The sequence below is a fragment of the Lissotriton helveticus genome, chromosome 7 (genome assembly GCF_964261635.1).
Source record: "Lissotriton helveticus chromosome 7, aLisHel1.1, whole genome shotgun sequence".
NCBI lineage: Eukaryota > Metazoa > Chordata > Amphibia > Caudata > Salamandridae > Lissotriton > Lissotriton helveticus.
Window position 1 is genome coordinate 196,889,909 of NC_136068.1, and position 23,223 is coordinate 196,913,131.

General features: G+C 45.4%; 1 protein-coding gene across 3 annotated transcripts in view; it reads right to left on the bottom strand.

Moving 5' to 3' along the window:
• The window catches only part of PKIG (cAMP-dependent protein kinase inhibitor gamma), a 539,969-nt gene that overhangs the window by 428,948 nt on the left and 87,798 nt on the right, over positions 1-23,223 (bottom strand). The gene's annotated exons all lie outside the window — the stretch shown is intronic.

Sequence of the window (23,223 nt, forward strand, 5' to 3'; positions counted from 1 at the left end):
GCTTCTTAATAACTCTGCATGGCGCAAGCTTTATGGACATCGCACTATTGTGTTTAAAGATGCTCCGTACAATTCCCCTTTCCCCAGGGATGGATTGAGCATTGCGTGCACCAGACGTTTCCCCGGTAGGCCGCCAGTTCTGGGCCTCTAGTTGTCCGATTTTGTTACTGCGAGCTGGCAAGATCGGCCTCCTGTAAATAAATTGGCCAAAATCGGCCCTAGCAAACAGCTCGGCTGCAATCCTACCCGACCCCCGCCTCCCCCCGGGGGCCAGCCAAACATTTTACCAGGGCTGTTTTCAGTTACCAGTCCGGCCCTGCCCCCCTCCCCCCCTCAAGCTGCAGACACCACGCTTCAATGCGGACGCTGCCTCCATGTGCCATTGGCAATGATTTTTTTTTGTAAAAGCGCCCCATACTGCGTTTTCACTTTAATGGCGGCTGCGCACCTTTCTTTAGATGACCTATGTAAAAAAAAAAGCGGGCATTGTCATTTACAATGCCAATAGCTTAAACTCTCGCAAACGCAAGAGCTATTGCATTGCAAATGCTGGTTTTGTAAGGCCGAGAAACAGGGGATTGGGACACCTGGCAAAAACGAAAGAACTATCCAGACAACCACAAAAAGTATTTGCCTCAGGCCTGGCAAACACTTCTGACAAGCCCAGCCATTAGTTACACGGGACACCCATGTAAATACTGTGCAATTACATGTTACCCAGCGTCCCTTAAGTGCAAAATGATCCCTCAGGAGACATCACGAAAGGCAAACAAGCATAGGCAAAGCCAATAGGTCTTGCTTTTGGGTCCTTTTGGTTTTGCCAGTGGTTTTAGCCATGCTGCACTGCATCCTGGATGTTGTGCAGCATGGCTAATAAACATGAAAAATAAGCTTACAAGGCCTGCTGTGGCATTTTGTAGGCATGTGCAATAAGCATATGTTATTCCTTACGTAAACTTGGCTTCATTTGGAGTCAGGGCCCGACATTACACAAGCCCTGCCTTCGGGCTATTACATATGCCGGAGAGACCGGCAGATAGGAAGGGTGGGGGGATGGCTATTGTACTTAAGGAGGAAATTAGGTGCTTCCATGCACCCCTACAGCTTCCGGACTGTGAAAGCAAGGCATTTGCCATCTTACAGACTCCAACGTTCACCTTCTCAGGCATGCTTCTATAGTGCCCCCCTGGCTCGTGTAGCCAATTTGGTCAGGCCCTCCCTGATGCGATCACCAGTGGGCAATCAAGAAACCATTCGTTAACATAATGGGCGAGTCTAATGTTCACCTGGAAGATCCCGTAGACTCCCAAGATTCCTACAATTCACCTATCACAAAAAGTACCCGGCCCAACTCATGAAAAAGGCCATTTGCTCAACCCTATTTTCAGTAATGACCCCCACTTGAAAATGCTATATCACTTGGAGCGATCGCAGTTGGTCAAAACTCAACACCGAGAAATGGAAATATGCCCTCAGTGTTGCGAGACCAGACTTTGGTACAGACCCTCTAGTAGCTAATGATAAGGTCACCCAATAAATCGCGCACTCTCTAGACCAAGTTATCCCTGTAAAGACCCACACTCTATGTAGCAAAGAAAAATTTGCCCCTTGGTACACCCCACACCTCCTCATGCTAAGAAAAAATGTAAAAAGCTGAAAGGAAGTGGAGAAAAGACTATGATGAGCTCGGTAAATCAAACTATCGAGAGACTTTGAGATACCCTTCTGAAATTTAACGTACCCATACTGCTCATTATGACCAAAAATGAATTACGCCTCCAATTCCCCGCTATGAAGGTTTTAGATCGCCAAATCACTGATAGAGACTTATTCAGACTGTTCCATACCAGAACAGACAGCAACCTGCTCTAATAAAAAGAAAAGGAAAGTTATATTTACGGATATATATTCGGCCTTTCCAGAGACTGTTAGAGACTTGGGCGCCAACAAACAACAACAAGCAGGATATGGGCAAAGGATGCCTCTCAGACTTCCCCCAGCATTCCTCTGGATAGTTTTGCAGCTCTAGTCAACAAAGGTAAATCAGCATCCCCGCTTTACCACTTACTGTTTATAAAGCAGCAAAATACATCTTTCCGGTACTGCTAGAAATGATCAATCTTTCCTTAGTGAAAGGAATAGTACCCCCTGCATGAAACATTCAGTTGTAAAAGCTGTACTGAAAACACCAAACTTAGACCCCCCTCTGCCCATTGAAATACAGAGCTATCTCGCTACTCCCTGGACTGAGTAAAGTCCCGGAAAAAGATGTAAATTGGTTCTGCTCAGGATTCATGGGCACACAATGTCCTGCATCTAACCCAGACATGCTTTCAACCAAAGCACAGCATGGAAAACACCCTCCTAGTGGTAGAAGCGGAATCGAAAATACTGTTAGATCAAGGCGGTATGCAGCCACCATACTATTCAACCTAAGCATAGCATTCAAAACTGTAAAACATGACATCCTCATTGAAAGAACCAACAGTGTCGGAGTCACAGGGCTAGCCTTGGAATGGCTCATCTCTTTTCTGAATGACAGGACTTTTTAGTTCTTTGATAAATCCTGTTCCTCTGATATATTCCCTCTGAAGTGTGGAGTACTGCAGGGATCTTCATTGAGCCCCATGCTATTTAATTTATACTAGAGCCATCTTGCAAAAATTGTATTGTCATACCGGCTGTCCGTAGTATCACATGGCATATGATACTACGGACAGCCGGCATGACAGAGAGAGAGAGGACACCGATTGAGTGTCATCGGCATATGACATATGCCGATAACACTCAATCGGTTTCCTCTCTTGTTCTTGAACACCGTCACCAATCCCCATCTTTGGGACCATGGTTGGAGAAGGGGGCGAGTTGGATGACCAGTCCTGCCTCAAGCTAAATGGGGATAAAACGGAGCTCATGATAGTAGGTAACACCACCAACCCCACTTGAGGCTATGCTGGCCGGATTGCCTAGGCACTCCTCCTGCCCCCCCAAGTCAGTTATAAAAAGTCTGAGGGTATGGTTGGTCAAATCCTGGTCTAGGGAAGTCGAGACAATGAACCTTTCGGCCAGCTGCTATAGTCTACCTAGAATGCTATGTAAAATCTTACACTTGCTCCCCACTTATCCAGAGGGCTCGTAGTCCCGGCATGAATTCTCTCCCGCTTGGACTAAGGGAACGCACACTATTTGGGAGCACCTAAAACCGTACCCTAGAAACTTCAAGTTGTGCAGAATGCAGCAGCCAGCATTCTGCTCAATGACTCCAGGCACAAATCAGCTCGGCAGGCCTTGGTCACTACTCACTACTGTCTCCTGGTACATCAGAGGGTGAAATTCAAAGTCCTATGCATAGCACAAAGGGCATTTTTAACGAAAGCCGCCCCCCCCCTCTCTACTTTGACCTCTGATCTCACCCCACACCCAGAGCAGAACCCTTAGATACCTACTAAGACTCGATGGGCCACGGTTTCCCACATTCGGAAAGCAAGAAGTGGAGGGCGCACCTTTAGCTACTACGTTACCAAACTATGTAATGCCTTCTCTTACACAATACGTCTTATTGACTATGAACTGACTTTAAATGAAACACCTAAAAACCGGGCTCTTTGATAACTAGCCCCTTCAGAGCGTGTGGGGCAGTCTATGTTGAAGATGCTAGTACTGGGATATCCTAGGGTAGCCATGCAATTTACAAATGTGCAAAGAATAGAATAGCGTGCCTCCGCCTATAAAATGCTGCAGGTGTTTTTTTTCTTCATTTTTATTGATCCAAATGAGAACAGTAAAAAAAAATGTAATACAAGTCGGTGTGGAAAAAGAACATGTGTGGGTGAAAGGAATGCAGGTGAGGAAGCAACACGGAAGGCAGAATCACAGAGGGGGAGGAAGCAACTGGATGGTTGGGTGGAAGCATCGTGGAGGGTGGGTGGAAGCATCGTGGAGGGTGGGGTGGAAGCATCGTGGAGGGTGGGGTGGAAGCATCGTGGAGGGTGGGGTGGAAGCATCGTGGAGGGTGGGGTGGAAGCATCGTGGAGGGTGGGGTGGAAGCATCGTGGAGGGTGGGGTGGAAGCATCGTGGAGGGTGGGGTGGAAGCATCGTGGAGGGTGGGTGGAAGCATCGTGGAGGGTGGGTGGAAGCATCGTGGAGGGTGGGTGGAAGCATCGTGGAGGGTGGGTGGAAGCATCGTGGAGGGTGGGTGGAAGTATCGTGGAGGGTGGGTGGAAGCATCGTGGAGGGTGGGTGGAAGCATCGTGGAGGGTGGGTGGAAGCATCGTGGAGGGTGGGTGGAAGCATCGTGGAGGGTGGGTGGAAGCATCGTGGAGGGTGGGGTGGAAGCATCGTGGAGGGTGGGGTGGAAGCATCGTGGAGGGTGGGGTGGAAGCATCGTGGAGGGTGGGGTGGAAGCATCGTGGAGGGTGGGGTGGAAGCATCGTGGAGGGTGGGGTGGAAGCATCGTGGAGGGTGGGGTGGAAGCATCGTGGAGGGTGGGGTGGAAGCATCGTGGAGGGTGGGGTGGAAGCATCGTGGAGGGTGGGGTGGAAGCATCGTGGAGGGTGGGGTGGAAGCATCGTGGAGGGTGGGGTGGAAGCATCGTGGAGGGTGGGGTGGAAGCATCGTGGAGGGTGGGGTGGAAGCATCGTGGAGGGTGGGGTGGAAGCATCGTGGAGGGTGGGGTGGAAGCATCGTGGAGGGTGGGGTGGAAGCATCGTGGAGGGTGGGGTGGAAGCATCGTGGAGGGTGGGTGGAAGCATCATGGAGGGTGGGTGGAAGCATCATGGAGGGTGGGTGGAAGCATCGTGGAGGATGGGTGGAAGCATCGTGGAGGGTGGGTGGAAGCATCGTGGAGGGTGGGTGGAAGCATCGTGGAGGGTGGGTGGAAGCATCGTGGAGGGTGGGTGGAAGCATCGTGGAGGGTGGGTGGAAGCATCGTGGAGGGTGGGTGGAAGCATCGTGGAGGGTGGGTGGAAGCATCGTGGAGGGTGGGTGGAAGCAATATGGGTTTGCTAGGGGGGGTGCCACCTTTGGGAGACAAACCAAGTCATAGCAACGTGGAGGATTGGCCGAAGCGAGCCAGGGAACAAAAGAGCGCAAAATGGCAATAAAGCACTGGGGAGAGCTTTTGTAATGCCCCACGGAAGGGGAAAAGCCTAGATGGAAGGACTACAACTAATAAAACCGATAAACCTAAAGAAGAGCACAGAGTGACGCAACAAAAGTCTGTGGAAGCAATGTGTAGAGTTACATTCCAGATTAGCTACTGACAAGTACCTAATAAGTCTTTTGCAACCTGACAGCTGTGCTGTCAGGCTGGCTTCGATCCACTAAGAAGGGCTTCCACTACAATCGAATATCAGCACATCATTGGTTCCTCCTTTTGAGTACCCAACAGAGAGACGCCGACCACCGCAGCAGTAACAGGGGCTTAACAAGGCACTGTTGCGGAGTTACCAAATAAAGAGGTATCAAGCCTACTCTGGATCCAAGAAGGATTAGGTACACAAAAGGAGGAACCAACGACTGTGTATATTACTGTGATGATATTCATGATACTAGTCACAGAAGGACACGACTAACCAATACGCCCTGATGAAGTCCCCAGAAGTTGGACGAAACGCGTTGGCTGTATTTACAATATTCATGAGAAGATTAAAGAACATTTTGGATTCATACTAATTGGATAGACTAAATTATTTTGGAACTTATTCGTTGTGGTGCACTTCACAGTTGTGATTGAATCAATTTTGGTCCTTGGGATCACTCCCTGGAAACAGATGGAGTAGTGGATGTGCACACTATACCGCAACACATTTTGAACACTGGACTAATTGTGGGGTATTATTGTGGGAGGTACGTTTGCTCTATATGCTTGTTTCGCTCTGGTTGTACACTTCCACTACAATTGTCAAGAGGTAGATGCCACAGTTTTCTTATACTCTATTACTATCAAATGTATTACAATTAAATATGTTTAAAAAAGATCGGAAAAATTAACTTCCACCAAAATGATGCCTGCCAAAACCAATATTAACTGTCATATTCTATGTAGAAACCACCACATCCGCAGTTATTTAATAAAAAATTGTTTAAAAAAATATTTTGCTTACACTACTTCTGATGTGTAAAAATGTGAGGTAATCTTAGTTACATTGCTAAACAAGAAAGTTACCCGATAGCTCCAATAGAAATACACGAACAATACACATTATACACATGCATTTAATCTTTTGCTACTTCCAAAGGAAGGAATTGCTTTTGGGACTTTGCATTAAAGTAAATTTAAAAAAAAAACGAATTATTCATTCTTTTGAAATATTCTATGCGTTTGGCTAGCCATTGTTTCTTTTTCTGCTGCACAGAAGCCAATACATCTTTATAATGCGACAGGCTCTGAGGTGCTTTGAAAACAGTGACTTGTTATTGTCAAACAAGAGCATGAATATGCATTATATTTGCTTTCAGCGCCAATCTGTGCCTTTGAAACTGTTAGCCTGTACAGAAAACCTCGTTCACAGCAGCATGACAAGGAAACAGCCAACTGCAAAATTATCACCACGCAAAAAGGCAATTGCATACCTAACCTGTCGGGCTCTGCCATTCACAAAACCGGCAACTTCCCCTTGACGTGCCACACACAGTCCATCCCAAAACCAGCAACTTCCCCATGACGTGCAACACAGTCCATCCCAAAACCAGCAACTTCCCTTTCACGTGCGACACAGTCCATCCCAAAACCAGCAACTTCCCCTCGCGCGCCGCAGTCTGTTTACAGTTTAGTTCCACGAGGCGTTGGCAGGAATGAATGCGGCAAGGGGCGGTCATTAAACACAAGCTAAAAACCAACATTTTTTAAACGAGTGAGAATTGTGCAAAGGAATTAGAGTGTTTATTTGTTCAGCAACTCCCGGGTAGTGTATTTTTTTTTTGTTGTTGCAGTTTTTATATAGCGCGAACTCGACCCAAAGGTATTGGGGCTTTACATGAGCACCAGTTACGTTTCACAACGACACAATTTTGTGGTAGGCACACTAAGTGATTTTTGCCCAGAATCACATGGTTGTGCCAACGCTGGGACTCGAACCTGGTTCCCCTGAGCCAAAGTCGGCAGCTCTGGCCATTATGCCAGCCAGGCCAGCATCTTTAAAGGATGGGCCCTGTATTCAGGTACAGTGCTGAAAATGAAAAGGGCTCCCGCCCACATGGCGGTGCGGCGCCCCCCCTACCCCGGCCTCTCGATGGTGGGGCGTGTCGCGTGGTGATGACGCACGCGGGGCGCCCCACCACCGATAGGTTGATGCCTCCCCCTTGACCCGGAAGCGGCTGGATAGCTTCTGGGGCATGGGGGTGGGCCGACTGGGGGGCGGGTCGGCTGGGCCGGCGACCCCCCGGCGGGACAGAGGTTTTAGAGGGCCGGGGAGCGAGCGGAGCGCCCTCTTTGCCCCTGACTCGCTCCCCGCAGACCTCGTCGCCCCACGCTTGGGGCTCCTAATTTTACCCACCCACCATCCCCAAAAAGCTAGCTACTAGACAATACTAGTTGTAGGCAATATGCGAGTTGTAACTTTGGCCTTTTTTCCCATTCCATGTGTAGGCGGTTGGACGTGATTGAAGTACTTAGGCCTTTTTCCCGTTATAGCCGTGATGACTTGTGTTCAATGATGGTTTTGTGTACTTAGGCCTTTTTTCCCGTATATAGCTGTGAATGCTTCTGTTCAATTTTGCTTGTGTTCAATTATGGTTTTGTGTACTTAGGCCTTTTTCCCGTTTTCTAGCGGTGACCATTTTGTCAATAAAATTTAATTTTGCGTATGCTTAGGCCTTTTCCTCATTAGTACAGCATGCACAGGTACTATTTCTGTTTTAGTTGAGTGTAGTTGTCCTTTAGGGAGGTTTTCTTTTCTAGGTTCATCGTCTTATTTATTAGGGTTGGTCATGCGGTAAGGTCATGATCGGTGAGCAGCAATTTAAGGTCCTAGGGGGGCGTCACCATCCACGGTGGGGACGGCCCAGGGGGAGGGGCCACTGGTCCCTCCTAGAACTTCAGGGGAAGGTATATCCGCTAGCTGCTAAAAATGCGGGTGAGGGAGTCACGCTTTCCTTAGGCCACTAGCCGACCCGCACATACAGCATGACGTCAGCATATGACGCAGAGTGTAAGGGCCCTCCTTGTTGGTTAAATGGAGTTCAGGATTGTTGGAAGGGGCGATCTCAGAGGGCCAGGTTGTGCTCACCCGACCACCCCAGGACCCACCTCTCCCACAGATCTTGCCGAGTATTCACGTGAGGTCCTCACCGGGGAGGACTTCGAGTCTAGGATCGTACACACGGAGCTCACACCACACTTACAAACGGACACCACACCGTGGATTTCAGTAACAAGTTCTTTATAAGCAATAAAAGAAAGAAGCACTCTTATGTACAAATGATCGAGGGATCTCAAAGTCTTTGAGGATTCGGGAAGCGGGACAGTCTTTAGCCTTTGGGCCAGTACGAGGCGTACCCTGCGCACAGCTCTCAATCCTCGAGCCGGGGGATACGGAAGGTGATGGCAGTACTGGCTGCTTCACTCACGTCGAGTCGGCTCGGTAGTGATGGTGGTCTCGATGGTCCAGCCGGACCAGAGTACTCCTCGAGCCGCGACGAGGTCAGCAGGGCTCGATCCGGAGAAGTTCGTGAGGAGCCGCGACAGCGTCAGCAGGGCTCAGATGGAGATGTTCTTGAGGAGCCGCAACAGCGTCAGCAGGGCTCAGGTGGTTACGAGTTCAAGCTCGAGCCGCGACAGCGTCAGAAGGGCTCCGAGGTCTTAGAGAGGACGAGCCGCGACAGCGTCAGCAGGGCTCCGATGGTTACGAGTTCAAGCTCGAGCCGTGACAGCGTCAGCAGGGCTCAGGTGGTTCAGTTCCGTGTTGCGAAGAAGGAGCCGCGACAGTGTCAGCAGGGCTCAGCGATTCAAGATGAGTTCTTCTTAGGGTCAGCCGCGATCAGATCAGCAGGGTATCAGGTCCAAGATACAACTGCCGGTAGTTGTGGTGCGGGCCTTGATATAGTCCAGTGGCCCTTTGATGTCCGGACCCTCGCAGGCGGAGGTCTCATGCCTTGGGGGCTGGTCGTTGGCGAGGTCAGGCGGTTGGTTCTTTGATCCTTTGAAATGATGAGTCCGGGAATTCCCAGACGCCCAGCGGGTCTGGAGCCAGCACTCGGGGAGGCCAGAGGTGCAATCGAAACTGGCCCACCGGGGAAGGCCAGAGGTGTGACAGAAACCAGTCTCTCAGGGGAGGCCGGAGGTGCCATCGAAACTCCCTGGCTTATCTCACTCAGGGAACCCTTTACCCCCCAGCCGGGACTGGCGCGCCTTTGGAGTCAGGGTTTCGCTGGGGCCGGGGTCACGCTAGGCCCAGGGAGTCAGGGATCTCGGGAAGGGAAAATGGCTGCCGGGCCTTGTGGGGCATGCAAGGTTAGGCGCTCAGAGCCGGGAGCGGGACGGGACATGCGGGCCTGGTCGTGGGTTACGGGGTCTGGGTGTACAGGGAGCAGGACGACCAGGGCGCGGGGTGCAGGCTACACTAACGGGGTGCTGCGCAAGGAACTCAGGGTGCAGGGCTACGCTCACAGGGTGCGGAAGAGCAGTGGCGACCCACGCCACGAGGCCGGGTCCAACAAGGATGCCGACGGGGTAGTCGGTCCCCTGTCGCGCATGCGCACCTGTAGGTAAGGGCGTGGTTAGTAGGACTGGACACCGGTTAGCGACCTTGCCGTCAGGGCCTGAAATGTTAGAATGCAAAATTCAGGTAGGATGTTAGATTCGGATAGGAAACACGCTGTATTAGACTTTTTGTTAAGGTTAGCCTTCAATACTTGTCTTCAATACTGTAAATCTAATGTCTGGAATTTTGTTATTCTAACATATTGATGTCATGTTGATATTCATACTTTATTGTTTTGTATAATAAATACGGCCGGGGGGTCCCTGACACCCCGCCTTCCAAAGACAATTTGCTTATGTCAATTCTTCAAGGTGTGGTGTGGGAAGCTGGGAGGGGCGGGTAGCCAGTCACGGACCATGTATCCGACAGTTTGCAAATACGTAAAAATGTGCCTCTAAAGTCGCAGGACCACATTTCCAACCTGCTCAATTTCGTTCATATGTGAAGATGAGAAAAGCACCAAAAAGGGCTCGTAAATGTTAATACAACTACATTCACCAGGCCTGTGGACGTGGTTCGTTCATGTTGGAGAGGCAGCAGGGTGTAACGCCTGCCCTTGACTAAGAACTTCCGGGGCAAAGGTTCAACAAAACAACTGTATTGTATTGTAATTGCATTTATATAGTGCTTACTACCCCTGACGATGACGAGGCGTCGAAGCGCTTTTTCGGCGGGTAGCACGCTACTCCGGGACCCATTGAGGATTAGTGTTGAATTAATATAGTGAAACATACAAGTACATTTTAAGTGGTGGATAGGTTAGTCAGGTTTTTTTTAGTGATTAAGACGCCTTGTCCTGAAATAAAAAGTGTCTTTGTACCTAGTTATTATTATAACGAATAATCACGTTAAAATAAATATACACTGATATTCTGCTTAAAGTATATTTTACTTGAGGCAATCTCGATTAATGATCAATAAACATTAAATTAACTTTGCTTTCTCGTGTGATGGGTTCGTTGGCAGACACTGTGCCAGTCTGCAGCTGTTCACAACACCCTTTAATGCCAGAGTGAAATAATGTAAATCATTTATCATCCTGACAAGAAGTGAGGTCTACTACAAGGCAGTTCTAGTTTGTTTTCTGGCAGAACACTGAAGTCAATTATGCTTAGGGGCATGGCTAATAAGATGGGATGGGATCGATTCCTCGTGTAGTGGGGAGTCGACTTTGTAGCTATGGAGGGGCATCACAGCCAGTCAGCATGCTGCATTCTTGCACGACATTTTGTGCCGGTTTATAATGTAAGTGGGATGTTTATCTAGCTACACAACACACCATCTCAGGCTGCACCACCATGTGCAAATGAAGTACATTGAATATACCATAGAAAACTATAATTGGGTGTGCTTATCCTCAAAAAGTAGCACTCGTCCTTTAAAAAAATAATTTAAAAATGTATTCTTGTAATGGACACCAATAAACATTTGTGTTGCCTTTTGATGCATTCCATAAACTATATCATGTTCCCAAGGGTTCAATTATTTTCCACCATCACAATATTAAAACACAGTGACCCGTGGCCTTACTGGACGGAGTTATGGACATCAGGAAAACATATTTCAATATTCGAACAGAAAAACATATACAGCTCATTAACATATTGTAAGGAAGGCTCCACAACAGACTAGGCTCCTGCTTCAGATGCACGGTCCCTTAATATAGTGTAAAGTTGACCTTCACAGCAACCTAGCCTGCAGCTTCAGAAGGAATGGTCCTTAATAAGTTGTAAAGTAGGGGACCACATCATCCTAGCCTGCTTCTTGAATAAAAAACTCATTTATATACTGTAAAGTAGGCCTTCATAGCAGCCTTCCCTGCTTCTTGAATGGAATACTCCTTTAATATGTTGTAAAGTAGGCCTTCACATCAAATTAGCCTGTTGAATGAGATGCAGTGCTCTGCGATATATTGTAAAGTGGGTCTTCACAGCAGCCTAGCATGTTGTAGGAGATGCATTGTTCTTTGATATATCGTAAAGTGAGTTTCCACAGCAGCCTAGCCTGTTTCAAGAGATGCAGTGTTCTTCGATATATTGTAAGAGGAGTCTCCAAAGCAGCCTAGCCTGTTTCAAGAGATGCAGTGTTCTTCGATATATTGTAAGAGGAGTCTCCAAAGCAGCCTAGCCTGTTTCAAGAGATGCAGTGTTCTTCGATATATTGTAAGAGGAGTCTCCAAAGCAGCCTAGCCTGTTTCAAGAGATGCAGTGTTCTTCGATATATTGTAAGAGGAGTCTCCAAAGCAGCCTAGCCTGTTTCAAGAGATGCAGTGTTCTTCGATATATTGTAAGAGGAGTCTCCAAAGCAGCCTAGCCTGTTTCAAGAGATGTAGTTTTCTTTGATATATTGTAAAGTAGGCCTTCACAGCAGCCTAGCCTGTTGAATGAGATCGTGTTCTTTGATCTATTGTGAAGTGAGTCTCCAGCGCAGCCTAGCCTGTTTAATGAGATGCATTGTTCTTTGATATATTGTGAAGTGAGTATCCACAGCAGCCTAGCATGTTGAATGAGATGCATTGTTCTTTAATATATTGTAAAGAGTCTCCACAGCAGCCTAGCCTGTTGAATGAGATGCAATGTTCTTTGATATATTGTAAGGGGAGTCTCCAAAGCAGCCTAGCCTGTTTCATGAGATGTAATTTTCTTTGATATATTGTAAAGTAGGCCTTCACAGCAGCCTAGCCTGTTGAATGAGATCGTGTTCTTTGATTTATTGTAAAGTGAGTCTCCACAGCAGCCTAGCCTGTTTAATGAGATGCATTGTTCTTTGATATATTGTAAGGGGAGTCTCCAAGCAGCCTAGCATGTTTCATGACATGCAGTTTTCTTCGATAAATTGCAAAGTAGGCCTTCACAGCATCCTAGCCTGTTGAATGAGATCATGTTCTTTGATATATATTGTAAAGTGAGTCTCCACAGCAGTGTAGCCTATTTAATGAGATCCATTGTTCTTTGATATATTGTGAAGTGAGTATCCACGGCAGCCTAGCACGTTGAATGAGATGCATTGTTCTTTGATATATTGCAAAGTGAGTCTCCACAGCAGCCTAGCCTGTTTCATGAGATGCAGTGTTCTTCGATATATTGTAAAGTGAGTCTCCACAGCAGCCTAGCCTGTTGAATGAGATGTAATTTTCTTTGATATATTGTAAAGTAGGCCTTCCCAGCAGCCTAGCCTGTTGAATGAGATCGTGTTCTTTGATTTATTGTAAAGTGAGTCTCCACAGCAGCCTAGCCTGTTTAATGAGATGCATTGTTCTTTGATATATTGTAAGGGGAGTCTCCAAGCAGCCTAGCATGTTTCATGACATGCAGTTTTCTTCGATAAATTGTAAAGTAGGCCTTCACAGCATCCTAGCCTGTTGAATGAGATCATGTTCTTTGATATATATTGTAAAGTGAGTCTCCACAGCAGTGTAGCCTATTTAATGAGATCCATTGTTCTTTGATATATTGTGAAGTGAGTATCCACGGCAGCCTAGCACGTTTCATGAGATGCAGTGTTCTTCGATATATTGTAAAATGAGTCTCCACAGTAGCCTAGCCGGTTTCATGAGATGCATTGTTCTTTGATATATTGTAAAGTGAGTCTCCACAGCAGCCTAGCCTGTTTCATGAGATGTAGTGTTTTTTGATATATTGTAAAGTAGGGCTTCACAGTAGCTTAGCCGGTTTCATGAGATCGTTGTTTTTTGATATATTGTAAAGTGTCCCCACAGCATCCTAGCCTGTTCAATGAGATGCAGTTTTCTTTGATATATTGTGAAATGAGTCTCCACAGCAGCCTAGCCGGTTTCATGAGATGCTGTGCTCTTTGATATATTGTGAAGTGACTCTCCACAGCTACCTAGCCTGTTTCATGAGATGCTGTTTTCTTTGATATATTGTGAAGTGAGTCTCCACAGCTGCCTAGCCTGTTTCATGAAATGCTGTGTTCTTTGATATATTGTGAAGTAGGCTTCCACAGCAGCCTAGCCTTTTGCTTCAAATGCAAGAATACTAACACGCTTCCTTTGACAAAGACTACTTGTCTAAGTTTTAGAAGCTAATTTATTATCCCGAATATCACAGGATGCTATCTACAAGCATGTTTACTTCTGAAAATATCTAAAAGGACGGTTTAATACGTCAAGCTTTCAGTAAAAAAAAGTCAACGTGCGCCCTTCCTCAGAGCATGCCAGTTTCCAGTCATTATTGAAGCACTCAGAGGATGCTTTTGGCATCACAGCAACATTCATAAATGGGGCATACCGTTTACCAAAGAGAAATGCACTTGATATTTCTAGATATGCCCTTCTATTAATAAACTACAATTCTCCAACAACATACCCAAATCTGCCCCAGGCTAAAGTGGGTAACACCAGGCCAACATTCTGCAAACGTCCGCTGTGCAAATTATGTTGAAATGAAAGAGCCTGGCACAGCGTAATTCTAAAAATAGTAAGTGGATAAATTAGCTCATTAAACTTGCACTTCAGCACACTCCTTTCATAATAATAGTTCCAATCTAATTTCAACCAACATGTATTTCACTGTTCGCTCGTTAGTCTTTCAGGCGTAGCTCCAGTGCATCAAGGAAACACAGCATCTCTATAGGAATGCAACACTCATGAAACAGCTCTGTTGGCAGTTTCAGCCTAATCAACCCACCACTCACCTGACAAGAGCGAAGCAACAATGCGTTCTTGGCTGATATGCATGAGGGGGAGGCGTAAATTACAAGAAAGACCTCTAATGATTAAGCATAGTAGAGTGTTTTCAATATGAATGGCCCTACTCCCATGCCTACACACTTGTAATAAACAATAAAGAAATCACAGACTATCCTCAAAGCAACAAGGACTCATCTCGTTTAATAAGATTAACAGACCATTGGCTTCTACCACTGGACCGCTCTACACCACCAACTCGCTTCAGAACTCACATGTATTTGGGTCCCAGAGAGGATAACCTCGCCATAAAAGTCTGCGGCAATGGCCCTTGGTCACCACCATGCACTTTTTGTTGCTGTGGGAGAACTCGCCTACGAGGTCAAAGGATAAGATGCAGGGACTGCTGGGTAAAAATCAGGCACAAATATCACCAACTTTTAAGATGTGCTTCTTCTCCAAAACGTAAAAAAAATATTTAGTATGTGCCGGGTATGACAGTTAGGTGGGACAGTCTTGTGGCATAGATCCTATGTACCAAGGGACCGAAGGCTGTAATTGAACAATAACAACTGGACACACCACTTATTAACAAATCTGCTTATGTTCAAGTGTGCTCAGGAGCAATGTTAAACAAAAGTCAATGAAAACCTGTTTTCAACCATTATGCAAAAACTCAAAACTTTTCAAAAGCATAGATAATTCTTTCACTTATGTATCTAAACCACACATCTTACAGCAGTGCTTGAAAAAGAAAGTGTGGATACTTATAAATATATAGCCCTTCCATGTATCTTTATATTTATTACTTTACTCCTAATTCAACATCTCCAATGTACTACCCTATATCTCTCTCAATATATCCTCTACCTCCACTCTCCAACTCATCCCAACCCCCATTCTACTACCTTGCATCATCTCAAACGTCTTTTACTATTCAGAGCTCCCAAATAATCCTTTTAAACCTTTTCCTCGGACTCTTCTTCCTCCTCCACTCACCCCAAACCTCCTCCTGCTACTATGATTTCTGTTAGAAATGGGGGGGGTCTCTAGTTGGCCGAGGTAGGAACATTTCTCCAAATAGGGACCCTGGTCCAGTGAGGATAAGGGGATACACACTTTAGATAACCCCTGCTCACCCCCTGGATAGCTTGGCCCGAGCAGACAGACTTAGCCCAAAGGCAATGTTTAAGTATTTTTACGCAAAACCCACAGTAATACAATTATAACACCACAAATGTACACCACACCAGTTTAGTAAAAATTAAGTATCTTTATCTAAACTCAAGAAGCCCAAAACGACAAAAATTCAACATGCATTGTAAGAAGAATAGGACTTGAAAAAGGTTTCAAGCAACTTGGCCCATAGAAAACTATAGATGCGTGATTCTACAAAAAGTACCTGTAGATACATCAAAATTCACAAGGCCAAAGAGCCACAGAGAGGGGAGGCGATGCAACATTTCTGCTGCAGGCAGGAGAAGTGATGCGTTGAATCTAGACTGTAGGGGGAAGTGATGTGTCGACTCCAAGACGATAGGTGATGCGTCGGGAAAACTTGCCACACAGGTGCAATGTGTTGAAATCCAGGATGCACTGGTGATCGATGCAGTGGTGGCAAGCGACACTGTATTGGTTTCTTCAGCCGCAATCCCAAGATGTGTTCGTTCTTTCAGCCACGCAGGCGCTGCGTCCTCTCTGCAGCGGTGCGGCGTTGTGTGGCGATTCTTCTTGCAGGGGGTCGCTGTGTTGGAAAAACAGCTGCAAGAAGGGCAATGAGTCGATTTCTTCAGTTCTTCAGATTTCTTCCAGCTCCCAACAGCAGGAACAACCTCCAGAGGCCTAGGACTGGAATAGGCACCTCCTGGCAGGTCAGATCTCTCAGCAAAAGGATTCAGGAGAGCTGGGGGTGAAGTCTTTGCGTCCTTGAGACTTCAGAACAGGAAGCTTGCACAAACAGGCCCTAAGAGATTCTTCTTCAAGCAGGTTCACAGCAAAGTTCCAGTCTTTGTCCTTTCCTTGGCAGAAAAAGCAACTGCAGGCCAACCAGACACAGCAAAGAACGAGTACTCCCCCCTCACAGCTCTTCATTTTGGCAAAGGTTCCTCTTGAGTCCAGAAGTGATTTAAAGTTCTGGGGTTTAAGGTCTACTACTTACACCCCATTTTGTCTTTGTTATCTTTGTGCAAGGGTCTCTGAGCCCAGTCAAAACCAGTTCTGTCTTCACTGGTGCAGTTTGACCACAAAATGGTTAAACATGAAGACACCCTGTCTAAAAATGGCATTGTCAAACACAATTTAAAAACCATCTTTATTAAAAGATGTGTTATTACATTCAGAGTTCAGAGAGCCTAACCTTTATTTCTCGATCTTGTCCCAATGGGAAGTTATACTTGTAAGATGTTACAAAGTATTTCCCATTCAATCCTGTGGGACATATAGCCTTTTAATAGTGAAAAATGAAATTGGCAGAATTTCACTATCAGGACATGCCACACACACTAGTACATGTCCTACATATCATATACACTGTATCCTACCCAAGGGGGTACCTTTGCCCTACAATAGGGGTGACTTACACGCAAGAAAAGTGAAGGCTAGGGCCTGGCAAGCAAACTGCAAGCAGGCACTGCAGTGGCAGGTCCGAGATACCTTTTCAGGGCTACTCATGTGGGTGGCACAATCAGTGCTGCAGGTCCACTAGTAGCATTTGATTTGCAGGCCCTGCCACACACAATGCACTGTACTAGGGTCTTATCAGTAAATCAAATAGCCAATCATGGAAACACCAATCCATAAACACAATGTACACAGACAGCATAAGCCCTTTAGCACTTGTTAGCAGTAGTAAACTGCCCAGAGTCCTAAAGCCAACAACAGGTCAGGAAAAATAGGAGGAAGAAGCAAAAGGTTTGTGGATAACCCTGCAAAAAGGGCCAAGTCTAACAACCCCCAAATAAACACTTTCAGACCCTTTCTCTTCTATCCATCTGCTATCCTTCTCAATCCAACTAAACAGACTCACATGTCCACTGCTCAAATTAATGTCATATTTCCCTACGCTAATGTCAGATTTCCCTACGCTAATTCACCGCAAACCCTTTTTGGGTTCCGGAGTAGCGTGCTACTTGCTGAAACGCGCTATGAGAGCATCATCGGGTACCAAGTGCGATAGAAATACAAACCCTTCCCTCTTCTATCCCTCCACTATCCTGTTTCAATCCAAATAACAGACTCACATGTCCACCGCTCAAGTGAATTTCATATTTCCGTATACTAATTCACCACCAATCCTTTCTGGGTTCTGGAGAAGCATGCTACTCACCGAAAAGCGCTTTGACACCTTGCAAGGGGTAATAAGCGCTATATAAATGGCAATTCAATAGCCTATAATCGAGAACCTACTTTCTTCTAAGAAGTGCCAATACTCCTCAATTAAAAGTAGTGCATCTCTGCTGAGAAGTGCAGATACTTTCTCAAAATAAAGAAGTGAAAGTACTCAACAACGGACAGTGCTGGCCCATACAAAGCAATAATGTCTTGCACAGCAGTCCAAATTATCTATAAATCGAATCAGACTTAAGAGAACAGTCGGAATTTGAGGAAGATTTTAAACAATCTGGCCTTTAAGGATGCTTGGTTTCTGTACTAGATTACAGCTTTAATAATTTTTCCGCGGCCTGCGCCAGTAGGTTTTGTCAGCTCTACTCAATTACTGGAAATGACTTATAGTGGTCCATGGGGTCTTTGCTTTCACTTTGCAGTGGTCCAGACTTGGTGCACCTTTCCACGTCGGACCGTTAGATTAATCGCATTCTGCAAAGGAGCAATTCTTTATAAAGTGTATTACCTATATTTTGATTTACAAATCAGACCATATAAAATTGTAAAACAATTTAAAGTTAAATACTTTGATGTTCCACCAAATAATATAAAGACTAAGACAGGAGGGCAACAATGGAAAATCAGCACAAAGAAAACTACAGAACCTATGCAGACACCTCTGGTGGCCTGCATAAAAAGCACCCCATTTAGAGGTCTGTGGAAGGCGGATGTCCAGCTAGCAGAGCCACCTCGCGCTCCATCATCGTTGGACCATGGTGAGGTGTAAATAGTTTGAGACAGATCTAGAGTAGCAAATTGTAGAGATGCTTTCTCTTTGCTTCTAAGGCACAAACGGTAGGGAAAACCCCAGCTGCAGCCTGGCTACCATCAATCACAACCAAGAAACCACAGATACACCTTAAAAAGTGTTGGATATAGAAGTGTGTGATTACCTACTTGACGAGCTTGCAGTCGGTGGTGAAACGAAACTTGAGGGGACCCCCCTGCACAGTACATGGGAGAACCCCACGCTCCGGACCCAGTCAGAAGCTCTCAGACCGGGGGCCCGCTGCCTATGTACAGTGCTGGAGAGGGCACCCTGGGGCTCAGGGGCCCTCAGCACCACAATGGCTGCGGGGCTATAGATATGCCACTGCTCACAGTGATTAACCCCTCCCCTGCTGGTGACGGAACCACTCAGTCATCAGCTGCGGTCGCGCTGTGCTGATAACGGAGCGGTTCCGTCACGGCCTGCTCGGCACGCCGGCGCGGATTCCGCGCCTGCGCTGAGCGGGCGGGGCCGTGACGGAACCGCTCCGCCATGAGCACAGCGCAACCGCGGCTGGTGACGGAGCGGTTCAGTCACCAGCATGCTAGCCGCCGCAGTGAAGGGGTTAAATATACTCACTTTATACGTTTGACCCTATTGCCTTCCTCATTATGTGGTTGCATGCATATTGGAATGGAATGGAATGGAAAAGAACTTATATAGCGCAAAACTGCCACCCTACGGGTATCCTGGCGGGAGGTTTTAGTATACACAAATTCCACTTCTGTGTAAGTAAGAGCAAGTAAATTGAGTCAGCTGTTTCTCAGCCTCTACCCTGTTTTGTAGGCAAAGGCTTTTTTTTGTCAGCACAAAGGGCCCTGCCCTGTTCTGGGAACTCTTTTGAAACTGAATCATGCGTGTTAAAGGGCTTGTATATATTGCAGTACTTTATGGTACAAAGGGGCACAGAAAGCATTTTTTTTCAGATAAGCATGTGTAAGGCTAAACAAAGGAATATTTTTTTTCCTCTGATTTTTGTTCATCCTTTGCAAAAAGAGCTTTTCCGTGGCTCAGCATGGGAAGGGAAGCAGCCATTCAGTTCAAGGGGTTCACTGATCCTTCTTATGAAAATGAGTAGATGACTGATGGGCCACCCTTGCACTTAAATAAGGAGGGGTTTCCAAGGGTAAGTTTAATAGTAATTCACTGGATTTGAAGGTGCTCCAGCAATTGAATATTTCACAATGATAAGTTCACAAAGGGGTGACTGCAAATTTGACATCAACATGAGACTATAAAAATGGGAGCCTGAAATCCCTGTATAAAACTCTGTCTCTAATTTCCTTATTAAGTGCTTGGTATGACGTCTCCAACTTAAATGTAATAAAATAAAACACTAAGCTGTTAACTCAAATAATATATCACAACACTGGACTGCTGAGAGCTCAACTCCAGACACTGGAGTGCCTCGGGCCAATAATGGCTGGGAGAGGACTCGTGCTCCAACATTAGGTGTTTGTCTTTCTGTTTCTCCTTTTTCAGATTTAGAGCATTCAACCCTCAGTGGCTGCAATGTTCTAACAGCCTTACGGCCTTTCTGCCTGGGAATATGCTGGTTGTTAAAAGCCCTCTCTTTGTTATAGGTCCTAGCCTGCAGGTTGCGCCTATAATTCTGGTTCAAGGTCTTTAGCAACTAGTTTTAACAAGTACAGCACTCGATAGTGGGCTATATTACAATTGAATTGTAACGTCATAACATTTGCTGGTAGCAGCCAATGAGAAAGGCACGTTCTTATGATCTGTTTTTCTAAAATGAACACCGATCTGCACAAAGGATATCCTTATGGCAATGTATTTATTTTTTTTACACGCTATTGTTCATTAATCAGCAGAATTTCTCTTGACTTTACTACTCATTCATACCTACAGCCTTTCTAAAATTGGTTTTGCATAAAATTGATTGCATTATGTTTTCGCAGCAAATTAATATCTGCTTTTTGGTGTGTTTAATTTCACACTACAGAAGTTGTTTTCATTCTTCATGTCTCCAATCATACTATCTCTTATCACAGAGCAAGGAACCAAGGCTGTTTTTGCACAGTATTAACCATATATTATAAGGAATAAAATATCCGGTCCCGTACATTAAAAGGACACAGCCAATCACCTCGGAGATTCATGACCTTACAAAGTAACTCAGTCTCCTGCCTCGGTCTTCAATTGTCAGTGAACTCCTCAGTGACTTGCAATTTATGTATAATGTATGGCAGGTGGTATTTTATTCCATTCATGATCTTTAAATGCATTTAGAACTAAAATGTTAATCTATTCAGTAGGATAGCAAGTAAATGCCATTCAATAGGGGCGCTCCAAGTAAGTTAGGGAATGGTGCAATGCTCTTTTATAAAATATGTGAATAACATGGAACGGCTATAAACGAAGAGCACACATAAAAAACATATAATGGTTGTTTAGGATACGCTAAAATTGCCCTAAATCAGAGTGAAATAGAAACTAATTTCTGCACAAAGGTTTATACGCTTAATACAGTCCAAAATCAAATAAATGAAAATGTCGACCCTTCCTGGGCAACTTGAGGGGGTTGAACCTTCATCAGGACAAGACTGGGCTGGAGTTTGAGTAGTAGCGTTGTTTGAAAGAAAGAATAAACACGAAGAAAGCAGGGCTTATACTCCTCCTGCAAGGACTTTGTATTTGGACATAAAAGCATAACTGCGAATATAAAATAATCGTCCAATGGAAAAAAATGCATTTTGTGGTGTGTGATTTACAAATAAAAGGAAGGCACTAAAGCAAAATAAATTATAGAGCATATTGCATCCATTAGACACATAATAAGGCAAGGCAAACGAATTGTCCATTCATTGTAAAACAAATAAAAATGTGTGAACATGAAAAAAGATCAACAAGTACAAATAAATAAATGCTCCTTAGGACAGAATAACTTTTTTTTTTAAAGAGCTGCTATAAGCTTTTTTTCCAAACGCTGCTGTCTTATGCAACACGAAACTCTTCTCTTAATTTCAGTTCCTCATGGATTTTTCAATTGGGTTCTGAACAACAACAAAAATGTCAAGTATTAATTTACCATCTCTTGGAATATCTATAGGACACAGGTGTGAATCCTTGTACGACAATGGGATTCCGACCAGGATGAGTAAAGTAACATCTGCCGTGCTCATGAATTCTGTTGTAGAAGGCACTGTAAGCATATTTGTATACAGGTACAGTTATTAAGGAACTGAAGTTTTCTGACGCATAATATAGTAGCTCTGAAAACCTTCGTCTGCAGGTTCAGAGAATCTCACTTCCCTTTAAGGGACGTACACTTTGAGTGTGAGAGAAAATACATCTGTCTACAGGCAAGGGTTTTGCCATGGCTCACAAAGGAACATGGGGAAATAAATTGGATTGAAACTCCCCATTATTAGAGGTAAGAAGCTCTAAAAGGCCCTTTACATGAGATCTATATTAATAGTTTGCAGTATGAATGTGTTGTTCTACTAGTCAGAAAAGTTGAGTAAAACTGCTAAACTGTTGTCAGAGCCTCTTTCAGAGAGCCAAGGGGCACGCATGAGCCGATGAGTCCAACTGTGGGGGTTGACGCCTTTTATTCCTGATGTCCTGGAGCCTGACTTACTATTGGGCCAGAGCAACTGGGCCAAGTACCCCTTCAGCACTTGACTCAGCAATAATGTGAGACTAGCAGTCCAATACTTCCCGAGAGGGGTGGCGGTAAGGCTGATGCAGGAGGGTGAACATAGCCTTACAAATTCAAATAACTTAGCAGCAATAATGATTTTCCAGTCAAATACTTGCCTTTATGAGAAAGGAGTATTTATATGCTAACACGAGGTAAAATACGGCATACACAAACAATGCACACAGTCCCCTGATCGTGGGTATCTAGTATTCGATAGGCAGGATCTCGAGTCACACTTCCCTCTCACTAACAGTTGGGGTTATTCTCATTTCTACAAAAAACACAGGTTAAGACTCAAAGATTTTGGGGTTAGGGCTCTACAGCCCAACGCCTTCACCTCCAAACCATCCCCACTCGTTTTTCAATAACTTAAGTCCCTTGTGTATAGGAAATCCATTGAAGTGATTGTGGTCACATATTTTGTTGCTGATAATGTAATGGGGCAACTTAGGATTTGGACACTGTGAACCCTTAAAATACTAACACAGCCAGGACACTTCATACATTTAAATTGCATATTAATTATAAGACCGGAAGGAGAGGGCTTGCCCTCAAACCACTTGTTGGCGGTCTGTATATTTGAAAAAAAGAAATGGATTGAATAAAGATCCACCTGAAGAATTGAACTAAAGATGATTTGAATCAATGTGGGACACTCATTGAAGCCCAAAATTATATAAGAATTTCATATTATCGCCTTCTGATGGGCTTGAATATTCAGGTTGCGCCCCACTAGTTGTCCTAGTCTCAGGAATCCCACTCCAACTCTTCCCAAAGTCAAACATGTTCCAGCACCCAAAACATGATGCGTCGGAACTAGTTCCCCATGGACCTTCTGGCCCTATTATCAGTCTTACCCACTCCTGCAGGGGTTGAGCTAATAAAGTCTACAGGAGAGTTTCACTCTCGGATTTTGCAGAGGGCTGCAGCAGCTACTGGCCGGGAGTGTTGCTTACGGCTCTGTAGGGGCAGCAGCTGGGCATCCACGGTTCTTCCACCAGTGAGACAGCAAGCTCCTCTGATCCTGCTCACATCCCTCTGGTTCCAATCCTCAGT